The 16835-nt window shown below is 43.8% G+C and overlaps 1 protein-coding gene across 1 annotated transcript in view; it reads right to left on the bottom strand.

Moving 5' to 3' along the window:
• Positions 1–5694: 5694 nt before the first annotated feature.
• The window catches only part of LOC134665229 (G-protein coupled receptor dmsr-1-like), a 30446-nt gene continuing 19305 nt past the window's right edge, over positions 5695–16835 (bottom strand). Inside the window, exon 5 of the mRNA XM_063522106.1 lies at positions 5695–6519. The gene's annotated coding sequence lies outside the window, so the exon portion shown is untranslated. The remainder of the gene's footprint in view (positions 6520–16835) is intronic.

The raw sequence follows: 16835 nt of genomic DNA, 5'->3' as shown, positions 1-16835 counted from the left end.
CAGGTTTGGTTGGTTAAGAGCCCTTCAATGTGCACACTAGCGCCACAGCTAAATAATCGTGGTTATTTAAATTTAACGAAAGATATTGAAAAAAGGGGGCCGCTACGTACTGTATTGTGTATTTAAGTACCTTTTGAATACATCAAACTAGTTTTTGTGTTGCTGGTTTCGTCGACCTAGGAACTCAAAACTAAAACGGCCGTTTTAACTTTGGACGCATAGATTGACGAATCCAGCAACATAAAAACTAGTCTGATGTATTCTAAAGGTACTTAAATACACAATACAGTACGTAGCGGCCCCCTTTTTTCAATATCTTTCGTTAAATTTAAATAATCACGATTATTTAGCTGTGGCGCTAGTGTGCACGTTGAAGGGCTCTTAACCAATAAATGTTATAACTTTACGAAAATGTACAAATTATTTGTTTACTTTTATTTAAGTAACTAAAGACACATATTATAGTAGCATGGCATTGAGATGATACGTGTAAAAGCTAAGGAATTTCTAAATATTCTGTCCACCTCTTTCCCGGTCACTGGATCATTGCAAAAGCGATGAAGAGGATATAAACTGGCTTCGTTTCACACGATTTTCATGTCTTTTTCCTGTTTTATTCGTGAAAGTCCCCATATACCTAAAGGATGACTCACGTTAGACTGGGCCGACCGGGCCGTGTCCGGGCTGGAGCTTCCGACGCTTACTTCTCTATGACAGATGACACGTGATCACGTGATGCTTTCCATAGAAAAGCGCCGGAAGCGCCGGAAGCTCCGGCCCGGTCTGACGTGAGTCATCCTTAAAGCAGTTAAATTTCACATTAAAAAGGCAAAGCCTGTAAATTTGCGTTTTTGGTATGTTATTTAGACTCTTTGTGAAGGTATGTGAAAACTGCAAAAATTTCGGACATTATACAATACCTAATTTTAGTCAAAGAATTTAATTTCCGACCCGTTTCGTCCGTGATAATCAATATGAAAGTAAATAAAAGCTTGTGAAAAAAAAAAATATGAAAGTCGCTAGAGTCTAGAAACCTCATTACATTTGTCACTGTTAAAAGGTATAATGTAAAAACTGTTAAGATGTAGAAATGAAAAATAAAAGTACAGGCAGAGGATATTAATCTTAAATGGTTAATGGAATTCGTCGAAGGAGTGTTCCATTTCAAATAGGTAGGTATTTGTTACAGTCTCGTCGCAGTTGAATGCTCACCGCGATCCTGCGCCGCTCCGTTATAGGCGGAGGTGGCCCTCGTTGGGTTTTTAGATGGTAGTAGGTCCTCGCCCTTTAGTCCGTCATACCCGTCATGTTCCCCCCGAGTCGGCATGCGTAAAAACATTTTCCCAACGTAAAAAAAAGGTATTTGTTACAGCCTTCATTGCGAATCTAAACTTATCATGAATCCCGAATTACTATAATTGCTCGTAAATGACACCTAAATGTGTGTTTACTCTTCTTATGCGGACCATTTCTTCGATCCATTCGAATTTCCACTATAATTACTACACTGATAATTAATAAGTTAGTACTTAGGTAATGTTAACTGGTACCTAGTACATATGATACGAGAGTGACCCACTTGAAGATAATATTTAACACATATCTCACATATCACACTCTGGTTCATATCAATGTTAGGAGTTCGTTGTTTTTTTAATATTTTTAATTACTTACGTCGGTAACCACCCTAAACTAATTTTACATATACGTGTAACTACTTACGGACAAAGGAATACTTACAACTTTTGCATTCGGGTCTTTGATGTCGTGGGACGTGATAGAACAAATTACCAACTGTAACCGAGGTGTGCCCATGGGTTCGCCTCAACAATTAACCTTATCATTGTACGAGCCACGCAATTATTAGGGTTCCGTAATTTTAACGCGTCATTTTAGAATGTTTTAAGGAAGGATTGATCGCTGCTTAATGCCTGGGCAATTAGTTCAGATACTTTTAATTTAAAATTACTAATTGAAAAGCGTTTTAACATTGAATCCAGCATTTAGGTTAAATTAGGGTTCCGTAATTTCAACGCGTCATTTCAGAATGTTTTAAGGAAGGATTGGCCGCTGCTCAAATGGTTGGGCAATTAGTTCCGATATTTTTAATTTAAAATTACTAATTGAAAAGCGTTTTAACATTGAATCCAGCATTTAGGTTAAATTAGGGTTCCGTAATTTCAACGCGTCATTTCAGAAGGTTTTAAGAAAGGATTGGCCGCTGCTCAAATGGTTCGGCAATTGGTTCAGATACTTTTAATTTAAAATTACTAATTGAAAAGCGTTTTAACATTGAATCCAGCATTTAGGTTAAATTAATTACGATTCGACAAATTGTTTTTCTCTGTGCTTTCATTTGTCCGTATAATGAGTATCACAGATGAAGTTAATTGTAAAATCGGAAAATACGACCCTTGGGCCGGCACCGATGATGTTCCTGTATATTATTAGATATGTATGTACTTTTTTGACAAATTGCGAAATACCTAATTAATGTTACCTGATTTCTTTATATTTAGTGTACGTGTTTGGCCGATGCCGACCAAAGGATGTCTCACGCTAGACCGGGCCGGGCCCGAGCCGAGGCATCCGACATGTTCTATATTCTATAACCGCTGATCGGTGATCACGTAGTGCTTTCAATAGAAAACGATGCGCCGGAAGCTTCGGGTCGGACCCGACCCGGTCTATCGTGAGTCAACCTTAATGGCTCCTCTACACGATGGGCCAACGCCGGCCACTCCAAGAGATGCATTTATGCGTTAGAGGGAGCAAGTTATATTGCTATCTCTTTCTATCGCATGGCTGCGTTCCTTGGAGTGGCCGGCATTGGCCCATCGTGTAGAGGAGCCATAATGTTTTTAAAAGCACCAACGGAGCGGCAACTGATGGTTACGAGGTATAATACTTCTCCTTAACCCCTTTCCGAGTTATCACTCGTTATTCGGGAATAACTCTATGATAATAACCTGTTGATGCTGGCTTAATTATTTATGGTAGTCCACGTAGAATTGATTGAGGTTAGTAAACTTTGTTCACACAGAATAACTAATAATCTAAGGACTTCTTGTTAATTATTTAATGGTTCATCCGAGATCTCTTGACGAACAATTAATTCCGTTGATGGAATTTCTGATTAATTTGTATTAGTGCCTACGCACTCAGCGGGTTCAGAGATAGTCTGCAAAATTGTCGTAACTCTTCAATAATAAATATAAAATTGTCTTTGATGTATTTTTTATATTGTATCAGATATCTCATGCTTCTACTCAAAAATAGTTTAAAATATTAATTCAAATTTACGAATTTTTCAATGCACAAATTTTTTTTTCATGTATAAGTATTGTAATGAAATACTTTTCACATATTCTTTTTTTTACGCCAATCAGACCTTAAGGGCCCCAACTCAGTTTAATAATAGGAATATGCAAATTATTCAATATGCCGAAAAATGGTAATGATTGGGTCGAGCGGGTGGATTTATGGAAAAAAACCTTTCATTTTTCATAATTATGTCTATAGATAAAAACACAATCATGCGTAGCTAATTATGATATCATTTTATTGGAATAAAAGAGCATAAAAATATTATGGCTCCTCTACACGATGGGCCACTCCCTCTAACGCATAAATGCGTCCCTTGGAGTGGCCGGCGTTGGCCCATCGTGTAGAGGAGCCATTACGGTGGCATTACATGCATTTATGGCGTTCTTCCTATTTTGTACTACTTTAACTACCTACCCAAGTACATATATTAGCGAGCGCAATTTCACAGTATGGCCTAAAAATGTTCTTTTCAACGGAAAATTACACACATTTTTTCGGGGCAAGTCGTAATTTTGGTATTTATTTCACTGAATGAGAAGCTTTCCAAATCAGCCGAATTTTATCCAGACCTATAGTTCGTTTTTTTAGCATTAGAAAGAACTTTAAAGAAGGTAAGTGATCTTGACATGTCTTTTAATTGAAAAACACTCTTTTATAATCAGTAACTACGGGTATTACTTATGAATGCAGAAGAATATAAATGATCGTATTAGATTCATCATTGTTACATATTTGCCGTAACTTATTTATAAACGTGTTTTTCAATTAAAAGACACATCAAGATTGTTTATCTTATTTCTAATGCTAAACAAACGAACTATAAGTAAAATTTGACAACGGAAAACAAAATTGCCCCTTATGTGACTGTAAGAAGATTAAAGGTTTTTGCAACCGGTCTTAAACAGTCTTGATAGTTTTAAGTTGCCCAATGATACTACTGAATTTAATTTAGCGTATCTCAGATGAAATGAATACGAATATAAAGTAATCACGTGACATTTACCTAGTCACGTCGATGTTATTAGCAATATATGAGACGGATTTAATAAAGATAAACTTCATAAAGCTGGGACGATGGATGCCTCGCTGCTTCACGGAGATAACTATGCAGATGTTTCCTCGCTTTATCCCTGTATACTGCGCATACTTACATAAGATTCCGTTCATGTGATGTACCAAAAATGCACGCAGAATGCAATATTCGTACTATGATACGTATAGGTACCTATTTGTTTGAAATACCAGTAATGTTAGGTATGTGTAAACTCCGATAACTATTCTGTACAGTTACGAAAAAAATTAGAATTATTGTAGACTTTTTTTATTACTTTGTATAATAATTTTATAGGAAACCGAATGTATGCCTGAAAGTATTTGTAATCAATGCGGTTAGCAGATAGAAAACTTTTAAGGCAAATAAAAAATAGAATAACAAATTCAGCTGTTGATCCAATACATTAATAAACGCCCCTATTCGAACTATGCATATAAAAGCGGTACGATACCTACCTGTCAGTGGCAAAAGCGACATTTCTTGTACCAAAGAACGTCACTTTTCATACTGACAGATCGGAATTGTACCGCTGTGACTTCTTATAAGCATTGTACGAAGCGGGCCGAAAGAAGAACTAAATAATTATTACAGATTTGTCATTCCCGCAAATAAGACGAACTCAACATCATGTGTCTATCCATCATGTGTTATAAATTAGTCCATACACCTACCTATAATTATGAATACGGTTTTGTGTTCCTTACTTAGGTACATACCTACCTTTAGCCTTAGTTTATTAAATATTGGGTAGGTACCTACCGCCTACGTTTGTTATTCTTGCAAATAAGACGAATGTATATAGATTCTAGATCATAAGTACCCATACCTATATAAATGTTGACTTTGTACGATTTTGGTAGTGTACCTACTTTATTGCTATTATGATGAAGGTGTAGGCCGAAATTAGAGAAACCTCCAATTAATTACATACTAAATGTACTAATTTAGTTGATGTTTAGCTAGATGTGCCTTAATGTAGCATCTGGGTTAATCAATAATTACCTACAGTAACCAATAACATACTCCTGAAACAATGATTTGTAACATCATGTGTAACGGAAAATTCAGTAACACTGCCTGATTTTCTTATTTCAAATAAGACTTAGCCATCGGGTGTATCGTATTATGTCGGGTAAGAAGGAAAAAACTGCTTGTAGGTTTTTTGGTAGATTTGGTAATAAATTGAATGCGTAAGTAAGATCTATATAATCTTTCTAAATTAATTACCTCCGAGGTAGGTTTTATGACCAAAAATCCAAACAAATAGATACAGTGAACACGTATATTTGGTACAGTTTATTTGGTGTCGTTTAAATATTAGGTACATCAGACGAACAACATTTTAAATATTCGTGTTATACAAAACCATATTACATACAAGGCTGATATAAAAAATTACAAAAATATTCTAACTCAAGTACCTAGGTAGGTACTAAGTACCTACTGCAGATATGATCACCACATTGTAATGCTTAAGCTGTCAAATAAAAATAGTTCTTCGCTTATAAATAGTTAGGCTTATTACAAAAGTACTTGTAGGTAAAATAAGAGTTTATTTTAATATTTTAAATGAATATGTAATTTTGTCTTTCGGTATTACTTGCAAACATTGATTTTTATCCTACGTTATCAAAGTTGAATTTAAGTCTAACTACTTGTACGTATACAAAGTAGTACTGTGTACATTAAACGGTAAACAGTAAATGCATATAATGGCATACTTAGTTACTTCTCAAACTACATCTGTAATACCTAAGTATTCTTTGGACCCTAGAAGTAACACAATCATACTTCAAATGTTACCTAAGTATATAAAACTAAGAGTTAATTTAATTAACCCATTATATTTTACTAACAATCCCACTAAAACATAGTTCAATTTTTACTAAATTATTCTAATTAATACTACATAATTTAATAAAAACTTCCTAATGCATATCTCTAATAGTTTTCGCGTCATGGCTCAAAAGACGCGAAGACTATTGCCAGACCTACAATTTACCTACTATGTACAAGTTTACAAACATCTCTAGAATACTTAATCTAAATAGAATAATTAATTAATTATTTACACATGATACTCTGTAGTCCTTACTCGAACATCGATGTATATTTTTAGAGGATGTATGTATATTTATCTGAAACAAAAGATAACATTAATTAGTGATTACGCATCCTCGCGTCTTCGTGGAACCTGAAATGTAATATTAATATTTATACCCAGCAAAATAAGAAGATACTGTACAAGTCTATAAAACATGTATTATTTGGCTATTCCACGGAATACACTAATATCAATTCTAATTTCTAATTACTGTTTCGTTGGCAAGGATGTTATACTCAACATACACTTAATTAAGTCTTCTTTAGCCAAAATATCACAAACGCCATCCTAATGTTTCGTTATCTCCGTGATTGCGTCTATTATTATTGTGGCATATATTTATTACAACATATAAAACATATTCCTACATATTCGAACGAGCGAGCGAAGCGAAGCGAAGTTCTTACATTCGACTTGGATCACGCGGCTGGCTAGCGGCACGTCCCGGCATTTCGATGTTTTTAAGCTGAACTGTCAGAAGATAGTTTGATACTCAAGAACTTAAGTAAATTTGTTCTAATATCAATGAAATTGGGTAAACGTGTAGTTGAGGGCATTATATTTTAGTCATTAATTTTTGAGCAGGCTCGAACAAGAGGTTATTGAGCTAGAAGACCTTAAAATGCTAAAAAGCCATTTGTGAGGGGTCTTGCTATTCTGGTCATTTTAATTGCAAGAAAGTATGGTCGAGTTTGGTATCAAATGAAAGTGCTCGGTTTGTTACACATTTATAACATTGTTTTTTTTTTTTTATTTTTTTCAAAAATGATGTCAATTTTGGATTCCAAAATGGCGGCCATGCACTGTGTCATAAAAGTCGTCATGGGTGTCGTTTTATAGGTTTTTGGGGGCGCAGATTTCGAAAATGATGACCATTTTGGATTCCAAAATGGCGGCCATGCACTATGTCATAAAAGTCGTCATGGGTGTCGTTTTATAGGTTTTAGGGGGCGCAGATTTCGAAAATGATGACAATTTTGGAATCCAAGATGGCGGCCATGCACTTTGTCATAAAAGTCGTCATGGATGTCGTTTTATAGGTTTATGGGGGCGCAGATTTCGAATATGATGACAATTTTGGAATCCAAGATGGCGGCCATGCACTATGTCATAAAAGTCGTCATGAATGTCGTTTTATAGGTTTTAGGGGGCGCAGATTTCGAAAATGATGACCATTTTGGATTCCAAAGTGGCGGCCATGCACTGTGTCATAAAAGTCGTCATGGATGTCATTTTAAAGGTTTTGGGCGGCGCAGATTTCGAAAATGATGACCATTTTGGATTCCAAAATGGCGGCCATGCACTGTCATAAAAGTCGTCATGGGTGTCGTTTTACAGATTTTAAGGGGCGCAGATTTCGAAAATGATGAGTCCAGAGGGTGGGTCCACCAGAATATCTGTCCGGTAACTGGTTGGAATCACTACGGGTACGCGGCCCCGGACTGCTCTAGCTGCTAGTGTCACACACCCCTCTGTCTCCGTGACGCTAGTATCCCAAACCCTTACCCTTATCCTTCCATTTCCCTCCTCCAGTCTATCTATCCTTATCGACGAAGAATTCCCAAGGAGGGTTGATGTCAGGCAGGCGGCCGATCGTAAAAATATATGCCAAATCATTTACAACATGACATGAGTGCGACAAATGATAGGATATGCGATAATGCTAGGGCGTACCCCGCAGGCGACGCGCAGGCGCAGCACCCGGCGGCTGTGAGAAATGGACGAGGGTTGCTGCACCAGGGACGGGGGCAGCGTAAGAAGCTAGTCCGGGGAATAAGACTGAGGATTGCAAGTTGGAATATAGGTACGATGACTGGAAGAGGAAGAGAGTTAGCGGATGTTTTGGAAAGAAGACGAATAAACGTAGCATGTCTGCAGGAGACGAAGTGGAAGGGACAGAAAGCTAGAGAAATTGGGGCGGGTTATAAGTTTTATTATTGCGGCAGTGATGGGAAAAGAAATGGGGTGGGTGTAGTGTTAGACAAGGAGCTGAAAAACAAGGTGATGGATGTAAAGAGAGTGAATGATAGACTAATGATCGTGAAATTGTTGATAGAAAACTTGATTTTAAATGTAATTAGTGTATATACACCGCAGACTGGATGTGATGATAGTCTGAAAGAAAAATTCTGGGAGGATTTGGATGTGGTAATTATGGGAATACCAGAATGTGAGGAGATATATATTGGAGGAGATTTTAATGGACATGTGGGAAGAATGAATGACGGATATGAAAGAGTGCATGGGGGCCGTGGTTACGGAGTCAGGAATCAAGAGGGTGAAGCTCTTCTGGAAGCAGCCTTAGCCTTTGACTTAGCCATAGTGAACACCTACTATCAAAAGAAAGAACAACATCTTATTACATACCGTAGTGGCCAACACTCTACCCAAATAGATTACTTTCTTCTTAGAAGGAGTAAATTACAGTCGGCTAAGGACTGCAAAGTAGTACCCAGTGAGAGCCTAGTTTCCCAGCATAGGTTACTGATTCTAGACTTAAATCTTAAAGTACAACACTTGCAAAAGAACTCGAAGCCCCCACCTAGAACGAAATGGCATGGATTGAGGGACAGAGATTTAGCTGAAGAATTTAGGAAACGAATAGTCGATAAGATGGTAGGAATGGGTGATATGGCAGAGATGAGAGTGAATGATTGCTGGAATGAAATGGCAGTATGTTTAAGAAGTGTAGCGAGGGATGTTTTTGGGGAAACAACAGGGAAAGGGAAGATTGATAGGGATACATGGTGGTGGAATGAAGATGTGCGAATGGTTCTGAAAGAAAAGAAGAATGCTTTTAAAGAATGGAAGAGTGTGGAAGAGGGTAACGATAGAGAGAAAGGAATCAAGAGGTCAGCGTATCTTACAAGTAAAAAGATAGCAAAGAAAGCAGTTGCAATCGCAAAGGCCAAGGTACAAGATAAATTGTACGATTTCCTGGAGAGCCCACAAGGCCAAAAAGATCTGTACAGAATAGCAAGAGAGAGAGAGAAGAATGCAAGAGATATAAATCATATGAAATGTATGAGAGACGAAGCAGGAAAGATTTTGACGGATGACAAGAGCATAAAAGAACGCTGGAAGAACTACTTCAATAAACTTATGAACGAAGAGAATGACTGGAGTGGAGTGCTAGAAAATGTTAGAAGTAACATTGGTATGGTGAGGGAGATCACGGTAGAAGAAGTAAAGATGGCTGTGCAAGGTATGAAGAATGGGAAAGCGGTTGGGCCAGATGGTATACCTGTGGAAGTATGGAAGTTTCTGAAAGCGGATGGATGGAAGTGGCTGACTTTATTCTTCAATAAGTTGTTGCAAGAAGAGGCGATCCCTGATGAATGGTGCAACAGTTCACTGGTGCCCGTTTTTAAAAATAAGGGTGATGTACAGGATTGCAACAACTATAGGGGAATAAAGCTCATGTCACATAGTATGAAGGTATGGGAAAAAGTGGTAGCGAGACGAATGAGAGAAGAAAGTGAGGTAACACAGAACCAATTTGGGTTTATGCCGGGCCGGGGAACTACGGACGCCATATTTGCACTTCGCCAACTGTGCGAAAAATACAGACTTGCGCAAAAGAACTTGCACATGGTGTTCGTGGACTTGGAAAAGGCATACGATAGAGTACCCCGTGAGGTTCTGTGGTGGTGTATGAGAGAGAAAGGAATGCCAGAGAAGTATGTACGGCTTGTTCAGGCGATGTATGACAGAGCCAGTACTCACGTCAGATCGGAAGCAGGAGTAACCGACAAGTTCAATGTGGCGGTAGGTTTACACCAGGGGTCGGCCTTAAGCCCGTATTTGTTCCTCCTGGTTATGGATGCTCTGACATCGAACATACAGGAGGAGGCACCTTGGTGTATGCTGTTTGCCGACGACATTGTTCTTGTCGGAGAAAATGCACTTGAGGTCCAGAGCAGGCTGGGAAAATGGCAAGAAAAGCTGGAAAGCGTGGGACTCAAAATAAGCAGAACCAAAACGGAGCACATGTTCTGCGATTTCGGTGGTCCATCCAGTTTTTCCCATATTGCCTTAAACGGTGTATCCCTACCAGTCTGCTCTGACTTCCGGTACCTTGGGTCATTGATCCAAGGTGACGGAAACATCGACCGAGACGTGAAAAATAGAATAAATGCGGGATGGATGAAATGGCGACAGGTCTCTGGAACAACTTGCGATCCACGAATGCCCCTTAAACTTAAGGGGAAAATATACAAAACGATCGTGAGACCTGTTGTAATGTATGGATCAGAATGCTGGGCGACGAAAGTAGCGGATGAAAGAAGAGTGCATGCAGCGGAAATGAGAATGCTGAGATGGATGTGTGGAGTGACGAGAAAGGATCGGATTAAGAATGAGTATATAAGAGGAAGTTTGAAAGTAGCTCCAGTAACGGAGAAAATGAGGAGTGCTAGGTTGTCGTGGTATGGGCATGTAATGAGGAGGGATGAATGCCATATAGGCAAAAGAATGTTAGGGATGAATGTTGATGGACGGAGAGCGTATGGTAGACCCAAAAAACGATGGATGGGTTGTGTGAAAGAGGATATGAGAAAGAAAGGAGTAAGTGCTGAGGACACGAAAGACAGAGGAGAATGGAAGAGAAAAACATGTTGTGCCGACCCCACATGACGTGGGATAAGGGCAGGGGAAAGAAGAAGATTTCGAAAATGATGACCATTTTGGATTCCAAAATGGTGGCCATGCACTGTGTCATAAAAGTCGTCATGGATGTCGTTTTATAGGTTTTAGGGGGCGCAGATTTCGAAAATGATGACCATTTAGGATTCCAAAATAGCGGCCATGCACTATGTCATAAAAGTCGTCATGGATGTCGTTTTATAGGTTTTTGGCGGCGCAGATTTCAAAAATGATGACAATTTTGGATTCCAAAATGGCGGCCATGCACTTTGTCATAAAAGTCGCCATGGGTGTCGTTTTTTAGGTTTTAGGGGGGCGCAGATTTCGAAAATGATGACCATTTTGGATTTCAAAATGGCGGCCATGCACTATGTCGTAAAAGTCGTCATGGGTGTCGTTTTATAGGTTTAGGGGGTGCAGATTTCGAAAATGATGACCATTTTGGATTCCAGAATAGATGGTATGGCCATGTAATGAGACGCAGTGAAGACCATGTGGTAAAAAGCGTTCTTAACTTACCAGAACGCAAGAGAGGTAGCGGCCGCCCGCCATTGACCTGGTGGTCTAACATCGAGAGAGACCTTAAGAAAGCCCAATTGCCAAAACCGACAATCCGGGACCGATGGGCATGGCGCAGAAGTGTGAGGAGACCCGACCTCAGATAACGGGAGCAGGGACGGACAAAGAAGAAGATTTTGGATTCCAAAATGGCGGCCATGCACTATGTCATAAAAGTCGTGATGGATGTCGTTTTATAGGTTTTAGGGGGCGCAGATTTCGAAAATGATGAACATTTTGGAATCCAAAATAGTGGCCATGCAGTATGTCTTAAAAGTCGTCATGGATGTCGTTTTATTGGTCATGGTCATCATTTTCGAAATCTGCACACTTGTGTTACAAATAAGGTGTGTGTCAACAACATCTATATCTATTATCTAAATGTACTTTTGATAATAGTAGTACGAAATGTAATCTGAAAGGAATCAAGTAATATATTCCTGTAATGAGGAATCGACATTGATTCCAATAACTAGTAATTGTACATAATATTCGAAGTATTGATTCCTGATTCCTCAAATGGTATTGGAAGCAATAATATATTACACAACGAAGGCCGCAAAAATATGTGACGCGCACTTATTGTACTACGAATAAGATCGTGTCAGATATTTTTGCGGCCTTCGTTGTGTTACATATTATTGCTGGTGACTGTACTTAAGGGGCCCACTGATTAACAGTCCGCCGGACGGTATCGGTCTGTCAGTTAGAACAAACTTTTGACAGTTCCGAACAACTGACATAACAGGCCGATACCGTCCGGCGGACTGTTAATCAGTGGGCCCCTTTAATAATTCGGTGTTGTTAGATTACAAAGTAATCTGGGAATCGGTAATCAGATTACAAAGTAATTTCAAGTAATCATGGAATCAGGAATCAATTACGAAATGCCCATCTCGGACTAAGTAGCACTGCATTCTATTGATCTTTTTGGCGAACCGCGAGTTCACAGTTCGGGGCGAACTACTAGTTATGTTAGTCGCCATTTGGCCAAAGTGTGATACAATATTATGTGTTCCGTACTCCACATCGGATATCTTCATTGAGAGAGTAACGCGATCGTTGACCAATGATGCCGCTAGCGTCTATGTAGTCGCTCCGCCCCACGCCGTGACGTAGTTCCGCTTCCACTTCCTGCGAACCGTTGCTCGCTTCCCGCCACTCGCCACCGCCATGTCATTGTTTCGTCGACCGTCTTGACCGATGGTCCGCAAATATTTTTTGCGTATATTTTTGCAGCATGGTGCTTTAACATTTCCGATCCAAAGCTCGGTCGATTAAATAGTGAGATATGGCAGAGATCGCCACTATTAGTCTTTTGGCGGTCTCGCGATCGAAGTCATCGAACGGTGCTTTTCGATTCTACCCACTTTTTTTCTTGCTAAATTAATTTTCACATTCCATGCTGCTAAAATCGTTACCGTTAACTCGCATTTTCGAGATCGAAGTAGGAAGTGCGTCAGTGGTTTTTGTTAACAAGTGGTAACAAGTCGCTCCGCATCGGAGAGGGAACGCGCGGTCATCGTGCCTGCGGCGGCGGCGGCGGCGCCCGGGCGGCGCGGCGGCGGACGGCCTGCGCGCGCCGCTGCCGGGTGCCGCGCTTCGCTGATAAGGAGGTTTGGATTGTCTCGAACCATCCGGTGAGCCAGTTTAAGATATTCTAATTTTATTGGCGTTCAGAAGTTACTTCGTCACTCGCGGAGGGTTCTCAGGCAGTAGCCTGGGAGTACCTCGTGTTGTTAGTTGCGGCGCGCCCGGGGCGCCCCGTCCCCCGGCGCGGGGGCGCGGGCCCGGCGCCCACCCCCGCCCGCGCGCGCCGCGTCTTCTGCTGTCGTCCAAGGTGACTCCGAGACACCGCGACGCTGCGGGCCACGGTGGACGCCTCCAGTCCGCAGGACTCGGAGAGACGTCACACGCCCGCTCCTGTTGCTGCAGTCGCGGTGCGGACGCCTCCAGTCCGCGGGACTCCGAGAGACGTCACACGCCCGCTCCTGTTGCTGTAGTCGCGGTGCGGACGCCTCCAGTCCGCGGGACTCCGAGAGACGTCACTCGCCCGCTCTTGTTGCTGCAGTCGCGGTGCGGACGCCTCCAGTCCGCGGGACTCCGAGAGACGTCACACGCCCGCTCCTGTTGCTGCAGTCGCGGTGCGGACGCCTCCAGTCCGCGGGAGAGAGCCCGCTCCTGTTGCTGCAGTCGCGGTGCGGACGCCTCCAGTCCGCGGGACTCCGAGAGACGTCACACGCCCGCTCCTGTTGCTGCAGTCGCGGTGCGGACGCCTGTCGCGGTGCGGACGCCTCCAGTCCGCGGGACTCCGAGAGACGTCACACGCCCGCTCCTGTTGCTACGCCCGCTCCTATTGCTGCAGTTGCGGTGCGGACGCTTCCAGTCCAGCGGGACTCCGAGAGATCCGCGTGGCTCTGCGAGACGTCACACGGCCGCTCCTGCAGCTGCGGGCGCATCGCGGGTGGATCGCGCCAAGGTGAAGGCGGACCGCTTCTGCGTCCCGACTGCTCGAGCGGAAGGAAGGTAAGTTACGTGTAAGCAGTGGAAATGCTACGAGTACAGCGACGATCGCCGCGTTGGTTGCCGGCCGTCATGACGTCGCTGGTGACCTACGCGCCGGTGTGGCCACCACGATGGCACCGCCGAGGGCAACAGCGTCGCCGTGATGATGCGTGCAACTACGAGCCTAGCCATCGGCGCCTCCCGTGCCGGTAACGTCCGTCACGCGCACCGGCGCCTGTCGAGCTGGCCGCCACGACGGCGCCTCTCGCACCTGAGCCTGGCGACGGTGGCCGCCATGATGGCGCCGCCCGCTCGATGACACCGCCTGCCCCCCCAGGCTGGCCGCCACGATGGCGCCTCTCGCATTACGCATCGACGCGGTGGCGGCGGCTGCCACAATGGCGCTGCCCGCCACGATGATGCCGCCCGCCACGATGGCACCACCACCTGCGCACTGGCGCCTCTCGAGCTGGCCGCCACGATGGCGCCTCTCGCCTCACAGCAGTGCCTCCCAGACCAGCCAGCCAGACGGCGACCGCCTCATGCACCGGTGCCTCCCGAGCTGGCCGCCACGATGGCGCCTCTCGCCGCACGCACCGGCGCCTCCCGAGCCGGTGGCGGCGGCCGCCACGATGGAGCCGCCCGCCTCACGCGACAACGCCTCTAGAGCGGGCCGCCACTATGGGTCCTCGCCTCACGCACCAGCGCTTCCCGAACCAGTGGCGGCCGCCATGAACCGCCCGGCCTCAGGCACGATGGCGCCCCTAGCTTCACGCACCGGCGCCTCCCGAGCGGCGGCGGTTGCCACAATCACGCCGATGCTGCCCACCGATGCTGCAACTACGACGATGTCGTCCCTTGCTCGCTGGGCGCCACAGTATCAGTTTTGTCCTGTCCACATGGTTCCATTGAGGTACGCAGGCGCCTATAGCTATGGTGCAGGTATAGGTATGGTATGGTACAGCACGAACAGACCGCTAAGCTCTTGGTTTCGGTTAAAGAATCCTCCGGCGACGGCAGACAAGGTCGTAAAGAGCCCCGTCCTAGCGCGGCTCGACTGCCCGGAGTTGAAAGCGGTAAGATATGTCGATACTCAGAGGAAAATACGTCGTGTTCCCGGGCTTCATAAAGGTGCTGATCGACTTCGCTGTGTCGCTTCGAAGCTCCTACGACTTCTCGAGGCCATGGAGTGGTCCAACCAGAGGACAGCTAGCGACAAGGCCCTGTGCGACCGCTCGAAACCGAGGTGAAAGGCATCGAAAAGGTCTGCAGACTTCACATAATTATCTCTGCTTGCTCGCGCTCTCCAGCTTAAGTTCCGTCTTACAAAGACGAACTCGTGCGAAAAGCCATAATAAACAAAATGGGACAAATAAACCCGCTGCGCCTGAACAAGCTTGAGTTTCCGGTGCTAAGAGAAAGGGGCCAGGAGGACTCCAGCAGTTTCCATCTGTCTGTATTCGACTTTATCGAAACAGTTTTGTTACGCAAAGCGCCAAAATCGATTTAAGACTTGATTTCATCAGTTCGATTTCCTTAAAAGCATGCTACTAACTCGATGCCCTATACTAACTCGATATAGGGTGTCTCTTCGGATAAAGCGAATTAGACCATCACGCTCCTAGACATCACGTGGGACACGCGGCACAACACACCGATTGAAAGTTTTCTTTTTCGCGACATACAGGCCTGCCTTGCTGCAGAGTTTCTCGCAGAAATGAGACTCATTGCCTTCTGTTCAGTCTCAAATTCGCAAACTTTAGTTCATGGAGGAAGGTGAAGCCTTCGCAGTCCCCAGCAACACGAAGCTGCCGAAAGCCTCGCACCACTTTCTTCCTCATCTTATGCAAGCAGTCCGTTACAATCTCCAATATTGGTAGACAATGTACGAGGTAAGGCCCTTTCAGCGAAGAGTAACCGTTAACGGGCCGCATCTGCAGCGCTGACGACAGAAGTGTAAACATACAACCGCACCGGTACAGTATACATAAAACGACGGCGACACTACATCCCTTCCGTTACTACGGCTGTCGCTAAAACTGCTGATGCCAGCAGATCGTCTACAGGTCGCGCTGGTTGCTTGCTACTTGCCAGGTCGGTACAACCCCCGAGGGCAACGGTTTATCAAGAAGTCACTGCGCGCCCGAGTGGCAGCTGCGCCCAGCAGCCGCCGAGACTGTCTTCACCTGACAGGCGCCTTGTTGGCCGGCCTCCGCTTTCGAGAGCCCTCGCACTGTGCCACGGTATTTCTTAACAGACTCATTGAACTGCTACCACGACCTTTGACAGCTGCCTGTGAGACTTGGCATGGATGTCTCCACCTCCCAGCCTAGTCTGTGTACTGCGACGGCGTGATAAGGAGTCTTAAAGCAGCTGTGGTAAGCTTGCAATTTACTGGCGGTCCTAGTGAACACAACGTCAGACCGCCCTCCCTTACGAGCCAACGACCTTAAGAATGAGGCGTAGCTCCTGTCAGATAGGACGCTCCAACACCGAGCTGGCGGGATCAGGAGTGACGTCCGCTACTGGCGTGACTGGCGCATGCATATAACATGCCAAGGTCTAACGCTACGTAGCGAACGAAACGCAACTGTCACTGTCTCACTAATATGGAAGAACCGGATATTCCCGATTCCGGTACTG

This window comes from Cydia fagiglandana, chromosome 6, assembly GCF_963556715.1.
Source record: "Cydia fagiglandana chromosome 6, ilCydFagi1.1, whole genome shotgun sequence".
In the NCBI taxonomy this organism is placed as follows: domain Eukaryota; kingdom Metazoa; phylum Arthropoda; class Insecta; order Lepidoptera; family Tortricidae; genus Cydia; species Cydia fagiglandana.
This window is presented reverse-complemented; position numbering and strand designations above follow the sequence as displayed.